The 10,044-nt window shown below is 34.9% G+C and overlaps 1 long non-coding RNA gene across 2 annotated transcripts; it reads right to left on the bottom strand.

The window, feature by feature from the left end:
• Positions 1-1,127: 1,127 nt before the first annotated feature.
• On the bottom strand, positions 1,128-5,715 carry LOC110702965. 2 transcript variants are annotated; one of them, XR_002507638.1, is made up of 5 exons: positions 4,903-5,715; positions 4,412-4,627; positions 2,550-2,729; positions 1,524-2,066; positions 1,128-1,304 (listed from the first exon to the last, which is right to left on the bottom strand). It is a non-coding gene; the product is annotated as an uncharacterized LOC110702965 (long non-coding RNA). The 2 variants fall into 2 exon arrangements; XR_002507637.1 differs by having other exon boundaries at positions 1,524-1,632; positions 4,903-5,698.
• Positions 5,716-10,044: the final 4,329 nt, after the last annotated feature.

Here is a 10,044-nt window from a genome sequence, read left to right as displayed (position 1 = left end):
ACCATTAATATATTAATTTAAGATTAGCGATAACCAGGTGAGCACCATGGCTATAGTTGTTGTTAGTACCTTCTAATATATAGTTTTTTTTTGCATTTACAATTCCAAACTACGTACTCACTAATTATTTCAAAATAAGATTTCACTAATACCCTTTCACCAAAATGTAACATTGTTTGACTAGCTTCCGTTTGGATATTGTGTATTTTGCTTAGGTAACACATGCATGGATTGACCAAACTAGTTCCTTATACTAACCGTATTTCATGTAATTATTTTTTATCCAAATATGGAAACCACTAAAAATAATTAATGATTACAAATATACATTATCATGTAATATACTCCAAAGTATATCTTAATAACAATTTCACCATTTATAAGTTTTATAGATTTTTTAAATAACCCATAATATAGTCTTGTATTTAGTAGAAGTTACTATCCCCAACTCCGTGTTCTTACCATTCCTAGCTATTTTAAACTTTTACACCCAAAAAAGGAACTATATGAAAAACCTAAAATACCCAACTTACCCAAAATATTTTAGGGCATTAGTAGCTCTATCTTTTTAATTTTTGTTTTTGCTATAAGTAGGGGCAACAAATGTAGCTCCATCCCACTCATCACTTCATACCCTAAAAAGCAAAACACTTAGAATAGTGTTTTGCATGTACAAGTCTTCCTCCAATCCTCCACCCCCAAACCCAAATAACCGTATTACCACTAGACGAAAAAGGTAAAAAGGCACCGGTTCAAACCCCCCCTTTAGCACCGGTTTTGAACCGTTGGGGATTTGAGGGATGCCAAATCCATGAAAATTTGGCACCGGTTTTGAACTGGTGCCAACTAAAGTATTTGGCACAGGTTAACCGGTGCTAACTACTTAATTTGGCACCGGTTAACCGGTGCGAAATACACTCTAACCGGTGCCAATTACCCATGGCGCGTTTTTTTTTTATTTTATTTCAGTACAATAGGCACCGGTTATGGCTTAGAACCGGTGCCAAAAGTCCCCAAAAAAATTATAAAATAAACTTTTAGCACCGGTTCTTTTTAAAACCGGTGCCAATAATGCCCAAAAAAAAAAAAATTTTTTTGCATTTTTTTCACTTAAATTGTACCAAATACTTATATATAATCATAATATACATAGAATACATATATTTTCTTCAATAACTTGTAGTATTACACATATACATAATAGGACTATATATTGTGAAAAATGGAAATCGAGTAGGAAGCCCGTATTCCAGAGCTCTATGAAAAGTCTCGTCTACAGTAGTAGCTTCCTTGCCTTCCTGATCCTGTGAACACGAAGCAATTTCATCACAATACAAGAACAAGTAACTCTGGCCAAACTAAAAACACAAAGCATTGTGAATATATCACTTTAAACACCTAAAAACCCTTTAAGCTATAGAGAATCTTAAGCTTTTTAAGCACCTAAAAACACTAGCAGTACTAATGAAAAAGACAAGTGTTCAGCATCTTACACAACTGTCACAGGAAAGGCAGACACATACCTGACAAGTTTTCTGTTTTCTCAGCCAATTTATCCAAAGGTTCATCAGCAGGATCTTGAATGACAACCTTTTTCTTCTTCTTTTTCTTAGTGGGATCAAATGGTACTATCTGGATGAAGAAAAGCATAAAGATATGTTGTCAACAAAGTAGACAATATATGAAACTCGATATTGGCTTTAGAAAAAGTTAGGAAATTGAAGTTTCAACCAAATTAACAACCGTAACTGAAATGAGACTATCTCTCTCTAAATCTCCATATGAAAAGCCTCATCTCCTACCGATAAAAATACCAGAGATGAAACTATAAGGGCTAGAAGGTATTGATCCAAATTAGAATATTTAAAAGCTCACTAAGTATTCATAATAGTTTAATCAAGCCTCAAGATAAAATTCATATTCTTTGCATAAATAGTTTACAGCTATCTCTGTGGATGAGATATTTGTTACTGGCTCCAACAGCATCAGTCGGACTAATTTGATCAAGGAATATATGCCAGTCTTCTCCTAAAAGTGTTTTTACTCCTTCACACCAATACAAAAAACTGCCAAAAAAAAAAATGAAGGGAAGCTTAAAAACCCTTCTATGTATGTTGTACATATACATACTCAATTAGTGCAGAACAACAATTGGAAACATAAAAAAATTCCTCCTTAAATATCAATTTTAGAATGGAAAAGCTACAATTTTTGTGTCAATCAATGCCAGCTGAGTCCTGAGATATTTTTCGATGAGAAAGTATAAAGCTTTTACTTATATGATTGTATCTTATGAGCAAAATTATGTTATTGACATTGACAGATGAGTATGAATGATCACTTAATTATCGCGTTATTAGAGATATATATAAGAGCTAAATCAATTGATAATACGTCCATACATAATAATAGATAACACTTTTCAAGGATTTTTAATCAATGATTAAATAGGTTTAGATGATTTACAAGAATAATGTGGTCTATTATTAGGGGCAGAAACTGTCATACATCAAAATAAACTACCAATGAAGAACACTAAAGCACACTACCTGTCAACAAGCCTTGACTTTTCCCTGTATGGTTTCACAAGAACACGAGCACCACAAACAAAATGCGGGTTCCCCTTGGCCAAGATCTTCCGAACTGTTTCTGGGTAAACAAAGGTAACAAATCCAAACATCCTTCTCTCTTGACTTGGAATCCTAACATCCTGGACAGGGCCGTAGGTGCTGCAGCACATAATACAGTAACACGAAATAAATCAGTTTTCAAGAATTTCCAATCCCGAATAGCAATTTCCAACCTCAAAAGCACTGTGTAAATAGCCAGTTTCAACCTCAGCAATTACCCTCATTCATCATACTCTCATATATTACCAGAGCACAATTATTCCCACCCCCCACCCCCACCCCTCTCCTTATGAATCTTGAAAAGCATTGATAATTCTGTGTATATAGCTAGTTTCAATCAGCATTTACTCTCATTCATCATACTCTCATAATTTATTAGAGTGCACAACTATAAGCAACAAGCACGGGGAAGCAACAGACACATACTAGTGACAAACACAATAAAATTTTAGTTTTGACTTGATACAAATTTTCATTCAGCCAATAAATTTAACAGAAGGGTAACACTAGGAAATCAAACAACAGTGATCAGGTGAATAAGCCATTGTATGAGTCACTCGTATAGAGAAGGAAGAAATGGATCAATATACCATTTTGCTAATGAGATAAATGTAACTAACTAGAGATCGTGACTAATAATGAAAATCCTCATTTGATAAAGGAGGGAAAAAAATAAAAGAGGACGAGTGATCATCTTTATTTTATATGAAAAAATAACCTTATAAGCATGCATTACATGTAGAACATGACCTTGTGGCACTGAACTTTCTTGTATGTAGATGACTAGATGTTTTCGAACGGGCATATGAAGGCTTAAATATAAGAGCAACCACTTTTAATGTTCCATATGTTTGTTAATAATCCTTGTACGATGATCTGGTGTGCGCCTTCATACAATTTCAATACTTATGGAATACACAAGTTTAATTTGGTGTACATTATTGGGCACTAGTCGTGATTTGAAATCGCGATAATTTTGTACAGGTTTGATCATGTTCAAAATCTCTGTTAGAATATCACTGCTTAGGTTTGTAAGTTGTAACATATCCATGCATAAACCAGAAATGCACTTTTTTTCTATCAAAAAAAAAAAATCTATTTTTCCAATTTTCAACTACAATCCTTCATACTCTTAATTCTATATAATCCTAGTCTCCTAGTACATACCTCATGCATTAAAATGGGCACATTTTAGCACTCTTAATACAATTATACGTAGTATAGTTTGGTTCAACACATTTCAAAAATTTTAGATTTGGCCCATTTAGTTGGGCAGAGCATCATGCTTTAAACTTTATATTCGACGGTTCGACCCATTGAGTTGGACATGAGCATCATGGCCCCAAAATTGCTGGACTTGTACCAAAGAATTTTAGGCCAATGCTGTCTTAATAAGGAATGCATGCATCTTATTTGTATCCAGTGCTGTACAAATTTAAAATTACTGGTATTATTTGTTTTACTTTCAGGCCACTAACTAGGAGAGCCTTAGATATCACCGAAAAACCAATAAGGAGATTCTTAGTCTTATACTACCATATATATATATATATATATAAGCTCCAAAGCAGCACTCATATTACATACAAATTGAAGTATTATGATCCAAAATAAGGTTGATCATGTCATTACACTAACAAATTAAATATCCTCAAACATTCAAACAATATAACGATTTACGACACGAACACACTCCAGCAAGATTCAATTCAACATGACAGCAAGTTTTAGAATCAAGAAATGAAGAACAGATAATCAAGAGAATAGTAAAGAGTTTATACCATAACAGGCAATCCAACATCTTTGGACTTGATAGAAAGATTTTGGACATTAGGAGCAGGGCTACTTGACATTACAGCTGAAATAAACGACCTACGCCCATTCGCAATCCCAGATTTTCTGATTATATTCCCAGAAAATCCACCAAATTTGCATTGTGAAGAAGTACTCACATTCACAGGAACTTTTACTACAAATTCCATTTATATAACAATAATCTGCACCAAAAAAAACAAAAACCCTTTAAAAATGCACTCTTTATAAGGTTATATACAACAGAAATGACATTAAATGGTTGAAAAAAACAAACCCAAATCTAATTAGTTCTTACAAATGCAAAAAGAAAAGAAGAAAAAGCCCTAAATTCAACTTTGGGACAGCGCAAGGGGAACGAGAACCCTAAAATTACAAAATTGAAAACCAAATCAACGACAAACCCTAGGTTGCGAAGAAATTCGGTAGATTAAGAAGACCACAATGGCCCAAATCTTACCTCGAAGCTGCTTCAATGGAGGTGAGAAAACTCAGAATGCGCTTCAATGGAGAATAGAGAGCACGAGTTCAATGGAGGAGAGATATGGAGAGAGAAGGAGGTGCATGCAACTGCTTCAACGGACGGAGATATAGAGCACAAAAACGGCTTCAATGGAGAAGGTGGGAATTCGGAGGTGGTGGCCTGGAAGAGAAGGTGAGAATAAGGGAAAAAACAAGTGTTGAAAAATCAGGGGGAAAGAAAAGAAGAAGAAGAAATACGAGAAGCCCGGTTTTTTTTAATGGCACCGGTTCAAACCGGTGCTAACTACTATAGTTGGCAGCGGTTTAAGACGAACCAGTGGCAACTCTATTGTTTTCTTCCGGGTTTTTTTTTTTTTTTGGGTTGGCACCGGTTTGAACCGGTGCTAATTAGATTAGTAGGCACCGGTTTTGGTTGGAATCGGTGCCAACTCTGAATTTTCCAATCCCGCCCATTTCTGTTGGCACCGGTTTTCAAGAACCAGTGCTAAAGGGGGGGTGCCTATATTAAAATTTCTACTAGTGTACTGGTGGATTTTGGTGCAACAAAAGGCGTCGCAGAATGATTCGTCCTAGGCGTTACTATGGTGGCCCATCGATGGGAAGTTGGTCACTTCTAGGGAATATCGCTGTCGGTCAGATGGTTGGAAACCGCCATATTGGTACGGCTTCTAGTCCAACCGGATCAGACCAAATTGTTCCAGTGACTAGGGATAACATGGTGATCAATGAACCTGTTTCCCAGTTCAAAGGCCAAACAATTCCTCTGAGGGTCAAGATGCACCTAATGTTGAACCAAATGTTGCAGCCAATCCTCCCACCTTTGCTGGCCATCCTACTTTGCCTATTAATGTTAACCCACAACCAGTATTGTCTGTGAATGTGAACCCACGACCTGTGTTCTACAACTTCCTTCCTACCCGTAGCCAAGCGGCCCAATCACCAATCCGCACTCCCGTGCCCTATTATGCGATAACCATTTTCACCGTTAGAGTCCCGCATGTGAATTTGAATGATTTTGGTGTGATGTACAATATTAGGGGTGACCATACTTTCCAACAAATTTACTCTGATTACGCAGCAAAGGTGGACTTGGAATCACATGAGATAGTTCTGAGCAAGGGAAATCAAGTTATTCAACCACTACAGACGGCTTTTGGAGCTATGATCCAAAATGGTGAGGTTTTTTTCGTGAGTCCAGAGGTTCGATTTTTGATTTAAAATTTGTTTATTTATCTTCCAATATTTAGGGTTATTTTTGTCAACTATTGTGTGTATTGTTTATTGCTTTATATTTTTCGGGTTAAAATTATGTACCATCTTTTTTAGCTTTACATTTTTGATACAACGCATGTTTTTTTTTTTTTAAATTTTTATTTTGATAATATGTCAAGTATTAATCCGCATAATCTGTTAATGGAATTACTAGTATTGTTTAAAGTGAATAGCTTTAAAATACCTAAAATTTAACAAGCTTGTGAAGTAATTTTTGTTAGTGGAATTTAATTGCATGTAAAATGTAATTTAATTGTGAGTGGAATTTAATTGCATGAAGAAGTAATTATTGCATGAAAAATTAATTATTATTCTTTATGTAATTGGTGATTGAAGCGAACTACCTACTTTTTTTTTTAGATGTTGTGATTAAGTGTTGCTCTACTCCGAATTTTTAATTAGGATGATGAGTGTGAGTGTGTTTCATAAATTTGATGGTTACATGTTATTTTTATAATAGATACATTTTTTTATTATTTATATTTTTAAATTCTTTCATGTTAAACGTTTGTTGCTACACGTGTTTTACATGATGACCAAGCCATCTAACTCTAGTAGTGTACTATTAAATCTTGTATAGAGAAGTAGTACAATTTAACACATTATTTTGGTTAAATTGAAGTAGCTAATACTTGTTTACTAACTATTTAATAAATGTAAGTGTATTTAACTTGAAAGAGATAATATTTGTATTTATTAGGTACCGGAGAAAAATGTGGACACACGATTCAAGCACTTCACTATTGAGGAGATTTACAATAATCCAAGAAAATTGACAATTTTGTGGCCCCTACACGAGCCCTTATACGGTGTATACACCTACTGGGCCACCCAAATGGACGACCCTCCACATCGACTTATATTGTTCCGTGAACGTAAGTATCTTACCACATTCCAGACAACTCTAGAGGCAAAGATCTCGAATGCGATAAAGTATTTGCCTTTGCAAACATCTAATGTATGGTGTTTGGAGGTTTTTTGCTGATGTTGAAATCTTTTGGTTAAATTGTCGACTCTGCACTATCAATAACTAATATAACTTGGTTAAAGGCTTATAGAGCCATTTTGTTAGTAGTCGACAAGTACTATTAGTGGTAGGTGACTAAGTCAACAATTGTCCTTAAAGATCATTGTAATACTACGTATCATTTTGAAGCTATGTATGGAGGCAAGTGTCAAGGCCATTTCGTATCAAGTATTTTATGATGGTTTTCAAGGATCTTTAGATGATCCATGTAGTAGTAATTGTGTAACAAATCCTTAATCTGCTCTAGTATTGGTAGTTTTTTAATATATCCTATATTTGGAATCATGTGTACTGGTTGTATCCAACAGGTATTACATGAATATGTTCATTTTGCATTTTTGAATTGAATTATTATTTTATATACTAGAAGTTGAAGTACACTTTATTCATACCCCTCTTAGACTTATTCAATTCATACCCTTTAGGTAGTCTTTAAAAATTATTTTTAAGACTTAAACAAAAAGTCAGCCAACTATATCCCTGGCCTATTAGGTCATTCTATCTCATCTACCCATCTCTTGTATAAAGTACAATCAAATGTGCACTTCACCCCCCTTCAACGTCCTTTTTATATAGATCAGTGAACCCTATTCCAGCAACTTCCAAATTAAATTCCATAACAAAAAAAAAAAAATCACTCCCTTCAACTATCAAACAATGTCCTTACACTCAAGCCCTTCAACCCCATCCCATAATACTACTCTTTTTTCACTAATGTACGACATCGATGAATCTCGAAGAAAATCCTTTCACAAGAATCCACAAGATCGTTTATACGTGCCAGATTTAAATAAGATCGACAAACTCCTTCCACGATGCCGATTTGGGCCAAGGGGGGGTTCAAATCCTTCTTCTATGGATTTGGATCAAATGCTTCAAGAACAACTAGAAGTGATGCAAGTTGATGCTATGGAATTTGATTTATTTCCACATTTGGAAGAACGAAGAGATGAAACTCCGTATTCAACCCCAAAAGAATCATTTTCACCCTGCCCCCACGAATTACTCGGTAATTCATCCTCTAAAAACACAGTTGCGTCTTTGGAAATGAAAGTAGCTTCACCCGTAAAGTATGTTACTATTGGAGACTTGAATTTTTCACCAGATCCTCTTGAGATAACTATAGAGAAGTGGTGGTTTTTTGCAAGTCATAAATCCATTAACAAGAGGAAGGGTAAATCCAAGAAGAGGCGTAGCGTGTTAGTTAATGGTCGATGGAGGCAAAACATTTGGGTAATTGAAAAAATCCGTTAAGGCTGGTCGAGTTGTTATAAAGGAGCAGGAGGTGAAACTATCAGCTTGAACGAGGTGCTGATGGAGAAGGTGCAGCTGCTTGAGAAGAAGAAGCATAGCAAAAAGAAAAGTCTAAGTTGGCAATGTTAGTAAATGAAAGTGCTTGTGCCCTTGTGTAAGAAATTGGTATTTGGGTTGTAGGTTGCTTTTAGTTATTTTAATGTTTAATGTCATGGTCTCATGGAGTTAGATTACTAATAGTATTTACTAGTATTATTATTACTATGTAGGAAATTTTGTCAACAACTACCAAATTAAGTCTCTGTTTTGAAAACAACTACCTTTTAATTTTTTTTTTAAAATAACTACCACAAACTTGTAAAAAGTTAAAGTAGCACTACCACTCTTAAATTTCCGGCAAGAATCTCCGTGGAGTGGGTCCCACTTTCTCCCTTTCCCTCCAATTTTTGTTTCTCTCTCTTCTTTATATAACAGCTAATGTTCGTTTTCCAATTGAACAAAATTTCCTATTTTTTTCCACCAAATTTCTTCCTTTTTTCAACAATTGAGCAAGAGGAATATTTTCAGGAACATTACATCAGGTAATTTGAGAATTTTATATGCTAATTAGGGTTCTTAATGACTCGAAATTGGGGAAATTGGGAAAGTTGGGGAAATTGGGGAAATTAGGGTTTCGCAATGTTTTGCGTTTTGGGTAAATTAAATGGATTTATCGACATTAGGGTTTATAATTAGTTGTTATCCATGTATTCGCAGGTGGAATTTGTCCTTCAGCATCTGTCACCATCTTCCCCTTCTCCATTAAAGCTCAAGCTTTCCCAAAGTAGAAATGACAACTCCAATTTGGTTGAAAGTTTGGACCACCGCGACAGAGAGAGAAAACGTGAGGAACAGTGGGGCAAATTCAATGACCTAAGCTAGATTAAAGTGTGAGGTGAGAATATTCCCTGTGAATGTCAGAGGTTGTTGAAAATGGAGATGAGGGAGAGTACAGGGAAGTTAGGCGGGAATTCAATGAAGAGAAGGGAAGGTAGTTGGGTCTGGAATAAAAGAGGGGTAATTAGGTAAATTCGGATCGTCAAATTGGAGGGAAAGGGAGAAAGTGGGACCCATTCACCGGAGATTCTTGTCGGAAATTTAAGAGTGGTAGTGCTACTCTAACTTTTTACAAGTTTGTGGTAGTTGTTTTAAAAAAAAAATTTAAAGGTAGTTGTTTTCAAAACAGAGACTTAAATTGGTAGTTGTTGACAAAATTTCCTTACTATGTACGGTAGTAGTTTGGTGGTTTTATGATGGTGGTGAATTTAATGTATTATGTAACTATTGACACTAATGATGTCAATTAAACTGGTTTGCAATACATTATGACAAAATATTTTTACAAGGGATTCAATAATTGCGTATCCGTTATAATCTAGTAGTTGTTGATATATGGTATTAAATCTAGCCTAGATTTTGGTTTGGACAAGGAACATCTAGACCATTATTGTAGTTGATAAATTACAAATAAAATTAGTATAAATATATTTATCAGTTGAAGTAAATATTAATATGTTCATTTTTAAA

This window comes from Chenopodium quinoa, unplaced genomic scaffold (assembly GCF_001683475.1).
Source record: "Chenopodium quinoa cultivar QQ74 unplaced genomic scaffold, ASM168347v1, whole genome shotgun sequence".
Lineage (NCBI taxonomy): Eukaryota > Viridiplantae > Streptophyta > Magnoliopsida > Caryophyllales > Amaranthaceae > Chenopodium > Chenopodium quinoa.
The sequence above is the reverse complement of the archived record's forward strand: the minus strand, read 5'-3'. Positions and strand labels throughout refer to the sequence as shown.